Raw genomic sequence first — 17,596 nt, 5'->3', positions numbered from 1 at the left:
AAAAAAAGTTGACTTGGCAGTATTACCCAAAAAAAAATAAAAATAAAAAGGCAATGAACCATACATATTGAATAAACAAAAAAAAAGTAATGTAGTTAGTACTGTATTTATAGAAAATGTTATGGATGTAACATTTCTTTTTTACAATATTTTTATTTTTAGTTATGATTGATTCTAATATAATATTTTATTTTAACCTATAAAGAATTAAAATTATAAAAATATTGTGACAATTTATTAATATAAACGGATCCCATATGTATTTAAAAAAAAATTAGACAAGAAAAAAGACCCGGCGATATTACCGAAAAAAAAAAGGAAAAAAAGAACGCCACTAAACGGTTATCTTGACAAAACCAAAAAGTAGTGTAGCTACTACCGTAGTAGATAGAAGAATCAAGCACAGCTTTCACTAAAAAGTGTCCCAAGTTTCATCATCAATGGCAGAAGCTACAAAGAAGTACTTTGCTTCTTCTTTCATGGTGTTTTCGCAATAGTGCCATGACACAGTGTTTTATTTATACTTTTCTTTTTCTTTTTCTTTTTTTCTCAGGTATGCAGTTGTTACAGGGGCCAATAAGGGGATTGGCTTCGAAATATGCAGGAAGCTGGCCTCAAATAGGATCGTGGTGGTTCTAACTGCTAGAGATGAGAAAAAAGGCCTTGAAGCTGTTGAAAAGCTGAGAGAGTTTGGGCTGTCTGACCACGTTGTATTTCATCAGCTTGATGTGGCGGATCTTGCCAGTATAGCTTCCTTTGCAGATTTCATTAAAACCAAATATGGGAAGCTCGATATATTGGTACTTTTGAAATGTTTCTGGTGGTTTAACTAGCCATTTGAATTACTGTTTGGAAACCGAGATTCTTCTTCTTCTTATTATTATTTTTTATGTATGTTATTAACATGCATGCTATATTTTGAGTCAACTGGATGTAATTTACTATTTAATCTATAAAATTTTGTCTTTTATGCATAGTTTTAATATACAAAAACATGAAATTTAAGTATTTTATAGATGATATAGTCACTGACCTTTTAATTATTCTGAAATTTTGCAAGCATAAAGGGAATAAGAAGAAAATATAATCCGATGGTTATCTATGCATATATTGTGTTGTGTAACATTGCTTAAAGTTATTCTTGAATCAACTCTTTGAATATGCATGACAAAGAAGAGGAAAGAGGGGCAGAAAATATTGGAAATTTTACTACGATAAAAGTGTAAACTGTAGAGACTAAACAGCAAACACAACCTTGCTTTAAATTGCATAAAAATCTGCACATCAACTCCATCGACGAATTTTCAACAAGAACTAAAGCTTTGTTGTAAATTGCTCTTGTTATAATCCCATCTTATGTACAAATTTTAAAATTTGATGTGATTGGTCAATTATCAATATAATAGAGACTCTCAATAATACTTGCTTCGGGTCATCTTGTTCATGATCCTGTTTTTGGTTTAATTTACAAAATAAAATAAATGATGACAAATCTTAAAATTCTATGCAGGTCAACAACGCCGGGATCGCTGGATCTATAATAGATGGAGATGCTTTAGCCGCTTCAGGTCTTGGTAAGGTAAGTTATGAAAGTATGATATTTTTTCATTGCCAAAAAATAAGAAAAGGGTGAGTGGACTTGGATGTAACTTTGAGAAAGAGTGACTTGACTGTAACTTCAGGATTAGACATTATCTTGTTATAACTCTTGTTGATCATTGTAGTTAATTCCCAACAAAATAAGAAGGAATCTTAAGCCAAATCATTATTATTCAGCCAAAGCCCTCTTGCAAATTGAAAGCAAATAACCTGTTAGGTTGTGGGTTCAAGTCTAGAAATCAGTCTCTCCAATAAAAATTAGGACTAAGGTTATCTACCAATCACCTTTCTCAGACTCCACAAAAAGGGATTTTGTGCATTAGGTATGACTTTTTTATGATATTGGTCATGTTCTAGAAAGAAAACCCATATAAAACCACACTTGCATCAATTAACTTTGACTAAAGCGGCTTTAGTCAAAGTTACCGTATTTTGTCTGGTAGCTGATTAGCTTTTTCTAATTCCTTGTTGCGCTCCCTATGAAATCTGGCAATGTTTGGCCACAAAATTATGGATGCTTTTACCATAAGTATAGTGTGTTTGGGTCTTCAGACTGAGGTTGGGAAGCTAACTAAGTACTGTTGTTAAGCAACCTGTCTCTGCCTACCATTTTCTTTGTACAATTGGCTTGGAAGAGAATGAATTTTCTTCTCATTGATGCAGGAAGGTGTCAATGTGGATTTGAGTAAAATAGTGACAGACACTTATGAGTTATCTGAAGAGTGCCTGAAAACAAACTACTATGGCGCCAAAGGAATGATTGAAGCACTTCTTCCAATCCTCCAGTTGTCCAATTCACCAAGGATTGTTAATGTTTCCTCTTCCATGGGACACTTAGAGGTATGAAACTGCAGATAAAATTTCTAGAACCCTTATTAGAACTTAGAATTAATTTTTATACAAGTTTTGATTTGGTTTTGAAATTTATTACAAGAAAATGTTCTGGAACGAGCCAACACTAAATCCCAATCAAAAGTAGATGGTTCAACTTATAACTTGCTTAAGAATAGATCCATGTATCATTATTTGTTTCAATGCCACTTGAAACTTCACCAATTTGAGTCCCATCTAAGTGTTATGTGCTTCTTTTTTTTAATGGACTGGATGGTGGATACTTAAGTAGTTAAGCCATTTGTGGTTTGAGGCAGTTTCATTTCACAATCTAAAAAGTTGAACTTTGCCCTCCTGAGGTTATCTTCGTTGTGCTTCCATAACACATTTCCTTCCCAACAGTTAAAAAGTCGAAATAAATCCCATTCTCTCTCTCTCTCTCTCTCTCTCTCTCTCTCTCTCTCTCTCTCTCTCTCTCTCTCTCTCTCTCTCTCTCTCTCTCTCTCTCTCTCAACACACGCACACATTCTGCCATCAAACTCAAATGGCTACCACTCTGGAACCCAATGGCTGCCACTCTGTTTCTTTGTTGCTAATTAATCACTATTACTGTTTTTTAAGGAAGTTACTACCCTTCTTTCTTACAAATTGATGGGACTATAAGAAGCACTCCTCTTATTTACTTTCTAAAAGAGGTGTAGAGTCTCTTTCTTCTTCTTCTTCTTCTTTTTTCAAATTAAACTATAATTCATTTTCCCATGAATCAAAAATTAAAGTGAGTTTTCTTCTCCTGTTGTTTCAGAAAATACCAAATGAATGGGCTAAAGAAGTGTTAGGTAATGCTGAAAGCCTAACAGAAGAAAGAGTAGATGAGGTATTGAATGAATATCTGAAAGATTTTAAAGAGGGTTCCTTGGAAACCAAAGGCTGGCCTAGATATTCGTCTTCTTATATAATTTCAAAAGCAGCTATGAATGCCTACACAAGGATTGTGGCCAAAAAGTACCCATCTTTCCGAGTCAATTGCGTCTGCCCTGGCTATGTCAAGACAGATATAAACTACAACTATGGCTATTTGACGACTGATGAAGGTGCTGAAAGTGTTGTAAAGTTAGCTCTCCTGCCCAACGATGGTCCTTCTGGCCTCTTCTTTTATCGGAATGAAGTGACAACTTTTGATTAAGATTTTTCATTTCTACCACTTCTCAAAGATATAAATACTAATAAGTCTGTACTTTTCCTGGAATTGTTTACTTTCTATGTTTTGAATCTCTATTTGACAGGCTATTTGAAAGCCAATGTCTAACATTGATGTCATAAAATGTATGCAAAGAATGTGTTTTTTCACTTGGGGTATGTAATGTCAATTATATGCTTTTTGTAATGAAAAATTTAAGAATCTATTGTTTGTTGGTGTGGATGAGTGTGATTCAAACACTTTTGCTCTTTGTTGCTTGTTCCAAATTGGTTAGGAGTGAGTTCACTTATGTGTTTATAAGTAATTGCCCATGTTTTTTAATTTCTTGAAATAGTGGGCTTAGGGCTTATACATATAACTCATATGATTTAGTGACAGAGTGAATGGCTTGTCACATATAACTCATATGAGTTAGTGCAATTTATTCACACTTTTCTTTTTATTTGTTTTAATTTTTATACTTACTTTTTCCTTTCAGGTATGCAGTTGTTACAGGGGCCAATAAGGGGATTGGTTTTGGAATATACAGGAAATTGGCCTCAAATGGGATCATGGTGGTGCTAACTGCTAGAGATGAGAAAAAAGGCCTTGAAGCTGTTGAAAAGCTGAGAGAGTCTGGGCTATCTGACCATGTGGTATTTCATCAGCTTGGTGTGGCTGACCATGCTAGTATATCTTCCTTGGCAGATTTCATTAAAACCAAATATGGGAAGCTTGATATATTGGTAAGTTTGAAAATGTTCCTGGTGCTTAAACGAGCCATTTGAATTTTGTAACTATTTGAAAACTGTGATATGTGTTTTTTATTTATTTATTTTGAATATGAATGACATAGAATAGGAAAGAGAGGGGTAGATGGTATTGGAAATATTGATATGAGTGTAGACTGTAGAGTCTAAACAGTTAACACTATACCTTGCTTAAAAATGCATAAAAATTTGCACATTGACTCAATCAATGAATTTTCAACTAGAACTAAAGCTATGTTGTAGACTGCTCTTGTTATAATCCCATCTTATTTACTTCAAATTGAAATTTTTGATATGATTGGTTAATTATCAAAAGATTAGAGATTCTCGACAATACTTGCTATGGGTTATATCTTGTTCATAAGTCGAACTTACAATATAAAATAAATGATAACAAATCTTAAATTTCTATGCAGGTCAACAACGCGGGGATTCCTGGAGCTATAATTGATGGTGATGCTTTAGCTGATTCAGGTAATGATATGGTAAGTTCTGTAAGTATGATATTTTTTCTTTGCCAAAAAAGAACAGTGATTGGACTTGGATGTAACTTTGAGGAAGAGTGACTTGATTGTAATTTCAGGATTAGACATTATCTTGTTATATAGCTCTTGGTGATCATTGTTGTTAATTCCTAACAAAGTAAGAAAGAAACATAAGCCAAACCAGTTTAATTTGTCCAGCCAAAAGCCCTCTTGTAGCCTGTAGGTTGAAAGTAAATAATCTATTTAAAACTCCCAAAGGAAGAATGAAATAAAAGTCTTATTATATTAGTCATATTCTAGAAAGAAAAAGAAAAAAAAAATCCATGTCGAATCATACAAGCATCAATTAATTTGCCTTTTAGACTTATTTGGTTATATGAAGACCTTAATGTCAAGTTTCCTAAAACCTATTTAGTCAAAGTTAACGTATTGTATCTGGTAGCAATTCGCTTTTTGGCCACAAAATTTTGGATAATTTTACTATTAAGTATAGTGTGTTTGTGTCTTCAGACTGGGGTTGGGAAACTAACTATTGCTGTTGGGAAATTTGTCTAGCTACCATTTTCTTTGTACTATTAGCGTGGAAGAGAATGAAATTTCTTCTTATTGATGCAGCAAGGTGCCAACGTGGATTGGAGTAAAATATTGACTGAAACTTATAAGTTAGCTGAAGAGTGCCTGAAAACAAACTACTATGGTGCCAAAGGAATGATTGAAGCGCTCCTTCCAATCCTCCAGTTGTCCAATTCACCAAGAATTGTTAATGTTTCCTCCTCCATGGGGCACTTAAAGGTATGAAATTTATTACAAGTAAATGTCATGGAATCCCAATCAAAAGTAGATGGTTCAACTTATAACTGACTTGAGAATAGATCCATGTATCATGATTTGTTTCAGTGCCACTTGAAAGTTCACCAAGTTGAGTCCCAGTTAAGTGTCCAATTAAGTAAAATTTTCTATCTTTAGGAAAAGGGATGCTTATGTACTTTTTCTTCTTTTTTTTCATGATCTCAAAAGTAGAACTTTTCCTTCCTGGGGTTATCTTTGATATGCTTCCATAAGGACCATAACACATTCCATCCTAACAGTTAAAAAGTTGAAATAAACCTCCCTCTCTCAACGCACAATCCTGCCATCAAACTCAAGTGGCTGCCACTCTGTTTCTTTGTTGCTTTTATAGGTTTTTTTAGGAAGATACTATCTTTCTTTCTTAACAAATTGATGGGATTATATGCAGCACTCCTCTCTCATTTACTTTCTATAGATGCTGAGTTTCTTTTCATCTTCTTTACCATTTTTTTTTTTTTAAATTAAACCATGATTCATTTTCCCATTAATCAAATTAAAGTGAGTTTTCTTCTTCTGCTCTTTCAGAAAATACCGAATGAATGGGCTAAAGAAGTTAGGTGACGCTAAAAGCCTAACAGAAAAAAGAGTGGATGAGGTATTGAATGAATTTTTGAAAGATTTTAAAGAGGGTTCCTTGGAAACCAAAGGCTGGCCTAGATATACGTCTGCCTATGTGCTTTCAAAAGCAGCTCTCAATGCCTACACAAGGATTGTGGCCAAAAAGTTCCCGTCTTTCCGAGTCAATTGCATCTGCCCTGGCTTTGTCAAGACAGATATAAACCACAACACTGGCTACTTGACAATTGATGAAGGTGCTGAAAGTGCTGTAAAGTTAGTGCTGCTGCCCAACGACGGTCCCTCTGGCCTCTTCTTTTATCAGAATGAAGTGACAACTTTTGATTGAGATTATTCATTTCTACCAATTCTCAAGGATAAAAATGCTAATGAATCTGCACTTTTCCTTGCCTAGTTTACTATGTCTTGAATCACAATTTAATTGTCTATTTGAAAACAATGGCATAAAGTGTATGCAGAGAATAAGTGTTTTCACTTGGTGCATGTAATGTCAATTATATGCTTTTAGTAATGCAATTGTGAAGAATCTTTTGTTCTGTGCTGTGCGTGCAATGAAGCATATTTGATGGACAATGAATGGTGATTTGTGAACAAAGAGTAGGTCCAATTAGTCCGAAATTGATCGAATAGACAGAAGTGAACCAAATTAGACCAAATAATTCTAAGTGAACCGAAATGTGAACGGGACAAGTGGACTGAAATAGACCCTCTATTGTCACTACATTACATTAGATTCATGCATTCCATCACAAGAGAAGACAAACCCATATCCACATAGATACAAGTTGCTGTTTCTCAACAAAAAAAAAAAAAACTATAGATACAAGTTGTTACTAGAGATTAAAAAAATTATATTTTAGTCAAATTCTACCATAATATCACAATATCCTAGTGCACACAACAACTTCAGCCCGTGTCTGATAGCCCAAAACTCAGCCAAACGGTAAGACGTTGCTGTGTGACTAAAGTCAGTAGCTAACGTCAAACACTATGTTGCTCTGTGATTAAAGTCAAAAGCTAAACTTGACTCCTTAGTCCTTCCTGTCAAAATCTAACGAAAATCCACTTCATTTTGCGGTTCTCTTACTTCTAAGAAAGTCCCCACTTCATCTTCAATGGCAGAAGCACCAAAGAGGTATTTGCCGCTTCTTTTTTCATTGAGTTTGTACACTTCCCAACACAACACAGCCTCTAAAGTCTAGCCAAACCACATAGTATTTATATTACAGAATAACACCTGTAGTTTTTGTAAACAGGAGTAAACAGGGGGATTGGGTTTGATACATGTAGGCAATTGGCTTTTCTTTTCTTTTTTTGAGATCCAAACGATAGAATTGCATTAATATGGTAAAGAAATACATACAAAGGTGGGCCCAGGGAGGTGCCCAAAACAGAAATGGCTACAGTAGATTATGGAAACATATCACATGCAAACACAGTGAAACAAAACGTAGAAGCCTAGTCTTGTCCCTGAGTGTCCATGAACCTCTGATACTCTTCAAGCAGTCCACACGCCATGTCTGCTATCACTTTTGGGTGAGTTTGGTAGTGTTGGAAATAAAATTTGTTCCTCGCGGCCCATATCGCCCATGCTGTGACCGCCCATTTCTCCAACTCCTGCTGACTGACCATGTGGTTTTTCATCAGCTTGATGTCACTGACCCTGCTAGTATTGCCAGGGCCGGCCCAAGGCCTAGGCAAGTTAGGCCCAGGCCTAAGGCCCACCCAAAAAAAATTCCCTTTAGAAAAGAAAGCCCCACTTCCAATAATTAAAGACCAAAATTTTTATAAACTTATATATATTTTTCAAGGTTTTCCAATTTTTTATTAGTGATGTTAAGGATGTTATAAATTTTATTATTGACTTACAAATTGCCATGTTACTAATAATAAAAAAATAAAAAATAAAAGTTATTTAAACATTCACTAGTTAGATTGATAAATTTCAACAATGAGAATCGATGTCACATCATATCGTGAACATTTTATAGTGCGTTAAGCGTATTTTTCGTTTTCATTTCTATTAAGACTCTCCATGTTTGAGACCAATGAACCTTAACCCAATTGAAACTCTAAAATGTTTCAAAAAAATGTTGCAATGTGTTAAATCATCAATTATAGATTAATCTCTCCTAATAATTTGAGACTTTAATTTTTGTAAATTAATATCCTACAAAACCGCATATCAAATAATATATATCCTCCTCTCTTAAAAACAAGATATAGAATTAAAAATTAGATTTTAACTTTACTTAACTATGTATTGTTGTATATCTAAAATAACCTTTTTTTTTTTAATCGTAATATATTTTTATTTCTTTTTATTAATATTTATGGTTCAACTATGATATTCAATTCTCTATATGAAATTGTAAGGTCACGTTTTTCAGCCCAGACCCAAGATGCATGGGACCTTAGACTAGTGAGCCCGGTACAATGAATTTGTAGAGAGTGGGTCAAAGAGCTAGGTTTTAGTGTATGGATAACGGTTAACACGGTGTTTTTCACGATCAAGCTGAGATGAACTAAGTTTACCAGAGAGGATTGGTCCTCGACACAATCCGAGGAGCTTTTTCTGATGGCTCTCTAGTGTGTTAGGGGTTTCAGCCCCCTCTTTTGTCTCCCTCCACTCCCTTTTTATAATAGTTTCATTCCTCCTGAATGGGGTTCCTAGGGTAAGTACTTGTCCCATCAGCCCTCCCCTCCAGTTGTTAGGAGTGGTTATAAAGGCAGAAAAGCATGGCTATGTCAGTCATAAGGCACTGAATGAAATCATGGCAACTTTTCCCTCTGACATTTCCATTTTCTCTGTTATCATTTTCTGCTTTAGTACTTTTTCTGTTCCTTAGAATGACCTGGAGTGTCACTACCAGTGGTAGGTTCCTCCCTTTGTCCTCGGCTACATCCATGCCGAGGAGGGTTCTTCCCATGGCCGAGGAGGGGTTTTTCCTTGGACTGGGCCTTTGGCCCAATGTAAACATTAACATGGACCTCCTGGTCTTTTACCCCCCACAGAAATGAACATTAATTTAGTTTGTATTATTCATGAAATTATGTATTTAATGTATCAAATTAACCTAAATTTGATTAGTATTAAATAATTTTGTTTAATTAATATTTATAATTTAAAGACCCCACATAAATTTTTCGCCCTAAGCCCTAAATAATGTTGGGCCATCCCTAAGTATTGCTTCCCTAGCAGGTTTCATCAAAGCAACCTTTGGTAAAGGAGTTTGAGTAATTCTGTTTGGGTGATTTTAATATACATGTAGATGAAAAAATGTGTGGAAAAATGTGTAATTTTGTTTAAAATGCTCAAAAGTGTATTCAAACTAAGCTAACCAAACACCCCTTGATATCTTGGTATCATCGTAATTCGTTTCTTGGAATATTTTTTGTTTATTGGTTTGTGTTAAGACTTCTTATTTTTTTAACTTATATAGCTACCATGACATGACAGGACAGCCAGAGCATTATGTTGCCTTATTTAATTTGTATATGTACTATCAACTCCTAAATCCCAGTTGCAGGAGGTGGTATATGTTATTTCTATTGTATGTATCCTCCCCCTCACATGAGGGTGGACCCCATACTCACATGGGGGTGGATACATGCAACAAAAACAGCATGTATTTTCTCCAGTTGAAGTGGTATATGCTGTTTCTGTTGCATTTATCCTCCCCATCATATATATGGGAGTGGACCAAAGTACAACAGAACCAAAGTACTCTTACTTTTCATATGTGTAGAGAATATAAGGATGTAGAGCCATGCTGGCTTCAAACAAGTTCCAAAATTTTATTATTGAATTATCAATCCTAGAAATAAAGCAGTTTAGGAATTAAACCTGTGAAATAATTTAATATATCACTACTATTATAGTATCAAGTATCTTCTTATGCACTTCCAGCTGGAAATTGGAAAACTGTGGTTAGTTATTACTGAAAGGATGTATATTAAATCTATGTCACAATTCTGTTTTCTTATAGAATTTTATGGAAATGAAATGCTTGGAAGTGAAGGAATTATTTGCAGGTGAACAATGCAGGGGTTTGTGGAGCCATAGTAGATGGCGATACTTTAAGGAATTCAGGTTTTAAGGTAATCTTTCTATATATGATGTTACCAAAAACTAAAGGTTTGGCAATAATATTTCCCTTTTTTTTCTTTGAGAAGTGAGGGTATCCAAAATTCTTCGAGAGCTTGATTATTCAGTCAGTTATGTGTAGTCCCTTGCTAGGTTTCGAACCCAAGACCTCTTGAATCATGAAGCCTAAGGAGCTACTAAGCCAGCCCATTAGGTTCAATTAGATTCAAATTAGGGGAAGCATAATTTGCTTGTAGCTGTAGGTCACAGACTCACAATTACTCAATTAGAGACATTTTGTCAAATTAGTGGCACCATTGTTAATGTAAAATTTCTAACAAAGTAAGAAAAAATCATTGCACTAAAATGGGGGATGCTTAAATATCCATCTTTCTTCCGCCAAAGGCCATTGGAGGTTGACGTAAACAATTGACTAAAGAAAGAAGATTCTTGTGAACTTTCAAGTTTCAATGCCATACATTCCTCTATTTCTTTCCAAAATTCCATTTGAAATCATTAATTGCTGGGCTTTTTAAAAATATAACATGCCTGTAGCATTCTCCAAATAAAATTTAATTAGATGGATGAAATTTATTCTTGTTATGTATGGGGTTGTGGAGTTGGGCATTACAAGGGATACTCAAATGGAGTTTGACTTTCAACACTAATGAGATAGAGACAAAACCGACTAAAGTAGCTGGCTAGTAGTTTTGTGGTCCAAACCCAAGCATGAAACCACACTCTCACTGACAGGTGGGCCCCACACAGCGCATGAGACCACTCTCTAAATAAAATGTAGAAATTAAAAATCAATATTCCTTGCCATTGTATATTTAAAACAAAATGATATATCCAGTTAAAAAAGTCAACCCAACCCTGTGAACATCTCTCACAGAAAACAAACTGAAATTCCTTCTATTTAAGCATTTAGCACAGCTTTCACTATTGCACAAGTGTCCCAAGTTTTATCATCAATGGCAGATGCAACAAAGAAGTACCTTGATTCTTCTTTCATGGTGTTTTCGCAATTGTGCCATGACAGACTGGTTTATTTATACTTTCTTTTTCTTTTCTCAGGTATGCAGTTGTTACAGGGGCCAATAAGGGGATTGGTTTCGAAATATGCAGGAAGTTGGCCTCAAATGGGATCGTGGTGGTGCTAACTGCTAGAGATGAGAAAAAAGGCCTTGAAGCTGTTGAAAAGCTAAGAGAGTTTGGGCTATCTGACCACGTGGTATTTCATCAGCTTGATGTGGCTGACCCTGCTAGTATAGCTTCCTTTGCAGATTTCATTAAAACCAAATATGGGAAACTTGATATATTGGTACGTTTGAAAATGTTACTGGTGGTTTAACTAGCCATTTGAATTACTATTTTTAAACCGCGATTCTTTTTTTTCTTTTTCTTTTTAATGTTGGATTATATGTTTTCTATAATCTTAATATGCTTGTCAAGTTTTAAGTTAATCAAATGTTGTTTACTTTTTAATACATAAAGTCATCTTTTATGTATAAGAGATCTGGGGTTCGATCCCCCCGCCTACACCAGAAACTGATTGGTGTCTTGGTCTGATGATAAAAAACTATCATCAGGAGCGGACGCCATAGGTTGAAATTCTCTCTAAAAAAAAAAGCTACAAACCCGTGCATTGCGCGTGATAATTATTTTTATAGTGGTTTTATTAAAAAAAAATTTACAATTTAAACTAATCTAATAATGAGTAATGTATTTCGTAATTATATTTTTATTTATTATAGGAAAAATCATAAATGTAATATAGGAAAAATCCAAAACACCAAAAAAACGTAAACTAAAAATAATAATAATAAAACTTAACAATGATTAATTGAACCAATATTAGGATAAAATTTTGTTTTTGATAATCTATTAAGGTTATTTTCTTTGTAGAAATTATAATTTCGGCCGCCCAAAACATATTATCAAATAAACAATTATTAACAAAATCTAAGAATTAAATTTCTATACATGCATTGTTATAAAATAATAATAATAAAAATAAAATTGCAAAAGTTAAAATTTGTCACCTATCAAATTATTTTCGTTTGGCTAACCTTTACTTTTCTTTAAATAAATGGCATTATAAAGTACTTCTAATACAACTATTAAGAGTACTTTGTCCATCACAAAGGATTAAAAAATAAACAAAAATTAGTAAAGTCTCATAGTTTAACATTTAAATTGAGCACTATAAAAAATCACGCTATGTAACAGAATAAATACCAAATTATCCAAATCATGCTATGTAATAGAATAATATTATATTTTTATATGCTATATTTAATTCTTTAGAACGCAATAGGATAACATTTAACAATCAAAGAGAATAAAAAAAATAAAAAAATAAAAACAACAACAACAACAATTTAAAAAACAAAACTAAATCACAATTTTAAAAACAAAACTAAATCGTATTAACCCAAAATAGAGTTTTAAAGAATATAAAAAATTATCAACCTAAAGTAGAGATGCAAGAAAAATAAAAAAATCCACCAAAAATTTTAGAGAGAGAGAGAGGGGGGGGGGGGGGAAAGAGAGAGAGGGGACCTTTTTTTTTGTGAGGGAAAACTATGCATAGAATAGAAGAAATAGTGAAAATTTTATAGTAAGAGAGAGCGAATAAGAAGAGACAAAAATAAAAGAAGATAAAGAGAAAGAGGAAGAAGAAGAATGATATTAATGTAGAGGGTAGTGGGGAGATGAAAAGGTAAGGGAATGAGAAAGATTGAAGTAGTGGGGAGATGAAATGGTGAGAGAGAGAGAGAGAGAGAGAGAGAGAGAGAGAAAGAGAGAGAGAAAGGTTGGAGAAGTGTAAATATTAAAAAAATAAATGTTAAAAAAAATTATAAGAAAATTAAAAATAAAAATAAATAAATAAATAAATAACCCTAAAGCTTGAAAGGCTTCAAGGTTTTTTTTTTTTTTTTTTTTTTTTTTTTTTTTTTTTTTTTTTTTAAGCTGAAAAGGCTCACACAAAACTCTAAAGCTGAACTAAAAAAGTTTTGAGTTGGGCTTGATTGTGGAACTAAATAAATAAGAGGTGGGCTGGATTAATTATACAGATTTATTATAGGGTGATAGTGGAAGTAAATAAATAAGTAGTGGCCTACATTTATAGGGCTGAAAATTGTAAAAACCATTTTAAAATTGTAGGAAAAATTATATTTTAAAAAAGAAAAGAAAAAAAAGAATGACGTGGTAGCTGATGTGGAGCAACTTGAGAGCAACAACAGCATTAAATGTTACGCTTCAGCATTTAGTAATATATAGATTTTAAAATACAAAAAACATGAAGTTTAATATTTGATAGATGATATAGTCATTGACCTTTAATCATTTTGAAATTTTGCAAGCATGAAGAGAATAAGAAGAAAATGTAATCCAATAATTATCTCTATATATATGTTGTGTTTTATGACATTGCCTAGTACTTGAATCAACTCTTTGAATATGAATGACAGAGAAGATGAAAGAGTTGTAGAAGGTATTGGAAACTTTAATATGATGAAGTGTAGACTGTAGAGACTAAACGATAAAAACAACCTAGCTTTAAATTGCATAAAAATATTTACATCAAATCCATCAATGAATTTTCAACTAGAACTAAAGCTTTGTTGTAATTGCTCTTGTTATAATCCCATCTTATATACAAATTTTAAAATTTAATGCGATTGGTCAATTGTCAATATAATAGAGACTCTCGATAATACTTGCTTCGGGTCATCTTGTTCATGATCCTGTTTTTGGTTTAATTTACAAAATAAAATAAATGATGACAAATCTTAAAATTCTATGCAGGTCAACAACGCCGGGATCGCTGGATCTATAGTAGATAAAGATGTTTTAGCCGCTTCCGTTCTTGGTATGGTAAGTTCTGAAAGTATGATATTTTTTCATTGCCAAAAAATAAGAAAAAGGGTGAGTGGACTCGGATGTAACTTTGATAAAGAGTGACTTGACTGTAACATCAGGATTAGACATTATCTTGTTATTACTTTCAGTGATCATTGTAGTTAATTCCTAACAAAGTAAGAAGGAATCTTAAGCCAAACCATTATTATTCAGCCAAAGCCCTCTTGCAGGTTGAAAGTAAATAGTCTATTAGGTTGCAGCCCTGGCGGGTTTGAGTCTCAAAATCAGTCTCTCCAATAAAAATTAGGACTAGGGAGGGTTATCTACCAATCACCTCTCCTAGACTCCACCAAAAGGGATTTTGTGCACTAGGTATGACCTTTTTTATGATATTAGTCATGTTCTAGAAAGAAAACCCATATAGGACCACACTAGCATCAATTAACTTTGACTAAAGCGGCTTTAGTCAAAGCTAACGTATTGTGTCTAGTTGCTGATTAGCTATTTAGGATTCCTTGTTGCGCTCCCTATGAAATCTTGTAATGTTTGGCCACAAAATTATGGAAAATTTTACCATAAGAATAGTGTGTTTGGGTCTTCAAACTGGGGTTGGGAAGCTAACTAAGTATTCTTGTTAAGCAAACTGTCTCTGCCTATCATTTTCTTTGTACAATTGGCTTGGAAGAGAATGAAGTTGCTTCTTATTGATGCAGGATGAGGAAAGTGCCAATGTAGTTGTAGATTGGAGTAAAATAGCGACCGACACCTACGAGTTAGCTGAAGAGTGCCTGAAAACAAACTACTATGGCGCCAGAGGAATGATTGAAGCACTTCTTCCAATCCTCCAACTGTCCAATTCACCAAGGATTGTTAATGTTTCCTCTTCCTTTGGGCACTTAAAGGTATGAAACTGCAGATAAAATTTCCGGAACCCATATTAGATCTTAGAATTAAGTTTTATACAAGTTTTTTATTTGGTTTTGAAATTCATTACAAGCAAATGTCATGGAATGAGCCAAAACTAAATCCCAATCAAAAGTAGATGGTTCAACTTATAACTGGCTTAAAATGGTTAATTAATCATTTTCATGGTTTTTTTTTTAAGGAAATTACTATCTTTCTTTCTTAACAAATTGATGGGATTATATGAAGCAATCCTATCTCATTTACTTGATTCGTCTGGGTTGAGGGGAAAGGGAGTAGAATAGAGTAGAGTGGAATTGGCCCAAAATTATGCTATGTTTGGAAATTTGGAGGTAGAGGAAAGTAGAAGGGAGAAGAGTAAAGGGGAATAGTTATTCTCCACTTTATTTGGGTGTTTTTAGAATTAAGCAAAGGGGAGGAAAATAATTAGTCTTTTCATAGTTTATAATTTTGTTAATATGGTAAGAGTAAATTTGGTAATTCATTTGGTCAAGCAGTTTTATACTCTACTCTCCGAAAAATCATTATTTACATTGGGAGGACTGCTGATGTGATCCTCCCTCACCAATGAGATGATGTCATCTATGCAAATGTATGTGTGAGCTTCCTAATCAGCACAATAAATAAAAAATAAAAATTACCACATGATGTCACATTTGGATAAATAACATCATTTTATTAGTTCGGAGGTCAGGGCGGACCACGTCAGCAGTCCTTTTGGTGGACTTAATAATTTCTCCGACTCTCCCTCCAAATCTCTCAAATTTAGAGGAATTAAAAATGAGGAGTTAGAAGTAATTAGAACCCCTCCAAATCCCTCCTCCTCCTCCTTTAAAAAAACATCCAGATAAGGTAATTTAACTTACTCTCCCTCTTTCTACTCTACTCCCCTCTACTCTCCCTTCATCCAAACAAGCTATTTATTAATTAGATTATTTTCAGCCAACTCTACTCTACTTCCCTTTACTCCCCCTCCCTCCTTCCTCAATCCAAACGGGCCCTAAGAGATGCAAAGTCTCTTTCTTCTTCTACTTTTTTATTTTTTATTTTTTAAAATTAAACTTTGATTCATTTTCCCAATAATCAAATTAAAGTGACTTTTCTTCTTTTCTTCTTCTGCTGTTTCAGGAAATACCAAGTGAATGGGCTAAAGAAGTGTTAGGTAATGTTGAAAGCCTAACGGAAGAAAGAGTAGATGAGGTATTGAATGAATATCTGAAAGATTTTAAGGAGGGTTCCTTGGAAACCAAAGGCTGGCCTAGATATATGTCTGCCTACATAATTTCAAAAGCAACTATGAATGCCTACACAAGGATTGTGGCCAAAAAGTTCCCATCTTTCCAAGTCAATTGCCTCTGCCCTGGCTATGTCAAGACAGATATAAACCACAACACTGGCTACTTGACAATTGATGAAGGTGCTAAAAGAGTTGTAAAGTTAGTGCTCCTACCCAACGATGGTCCTTCTGGCCTCTTCTTTTCTCGGAATGAAGTGACAACTTTTGATTGAGATTATTCATTTCTACCGCTTCTCAAAGATATAAATACTAATAAGTCTGTACTTTTCCTGGAATTGTTTACTTTTTATATTTTGAATCTCAATTTGATAGGCTATTTGAAAGCCAATGTCTAACGTTGATGTCATAAAATGTATGCAAAGAATACGTTTTTTCACTTGGGGTATGTAATGTCAATTATATGCTTTTTGTAATGAAATTTTTAAGAATCTTTTGTTCGTTGGTGTGGAAGAGTGTGTTTCACCTTTCAATCACTTTTGCTCTTTGTTGCGTGTTCCAAATTGGTTAGAAGTGAGTTCGCTTACATGTTTATATCGTTTTTAGTTTCTTGAAATATTGGGCTTAGGGCTTATACATATGACTCATGACAGTTTTTAGACCCCTTAAACAATTGATTAAACCTAGGTAATTAACCAAGTTGTTACATAGTCCAATTAAACAAGTCTAGGTTATCACAATATAAAAGATCAAATCATGCAAAGCAGTGGAAAATAAATAACACAAGATATGATCACCTAGGAAACCAAACCGGTAAAAACCTGGGGAGGATTTGACCTAACTATCCTCAAGGTAAACTTGAATCTACTATCTTGAAAGAATCGAAGTTCATACAATAAGACTTACAAGCCCCCATGCTCGACTTCTTATTGCTACCAACCAGTAGAACTTACTAACACGACCACGTGCAAACTCCGAATCCACGGACTCCTTCTTTCTTGGATTCACCACCAGCTACAAGCACACTCGCTTGTGTTTTCTTTAAACTTCAATGGTAGCAATTGAATTGATCATCAAGGCGTAGATAAATCTTCTCCTTGAAAACCCTAAGTTTGTGTAAAGGAAAGCTCCTCTAGATCTCACAAGAGATTTACACAAACCGCAAATATAAGCAACACTAAAACGTGGCTAGGG

At 34.0% G+C, this 17,596-nt stretch overlaps 1 pseudogene; it reads left to right on the top strand.

The window, feature by feature from the left end:
• Positions 1–276: 276 nt before the first annotated feature.
• Positions 277–16,906, top strand: LOC126696460 (uncharacterized; annotated as a pseudogene).
• The last annotated feature ends 690 nt before the right edge of the window (positions 16,907–17,596 follow it).

The sequence above is a fragment of the Quercus robur genome, chromosome 8 (genome assembly GCF_932294415.1).
Source record: "Quercus robur chromosome 8, dhQueRobu3.1, whole genome shotgun sequence".
In the NCBI taxonomy this organism is placed as follows: Eukaryota; Viridiplantae; Streptophyta; class Magnoliopsida; order Fagales; family Fagaceae; genus Quercus; species Quercus robur.
This window is presented reverse-complemented; position numbering and strand designations above follow the sequence as displayed.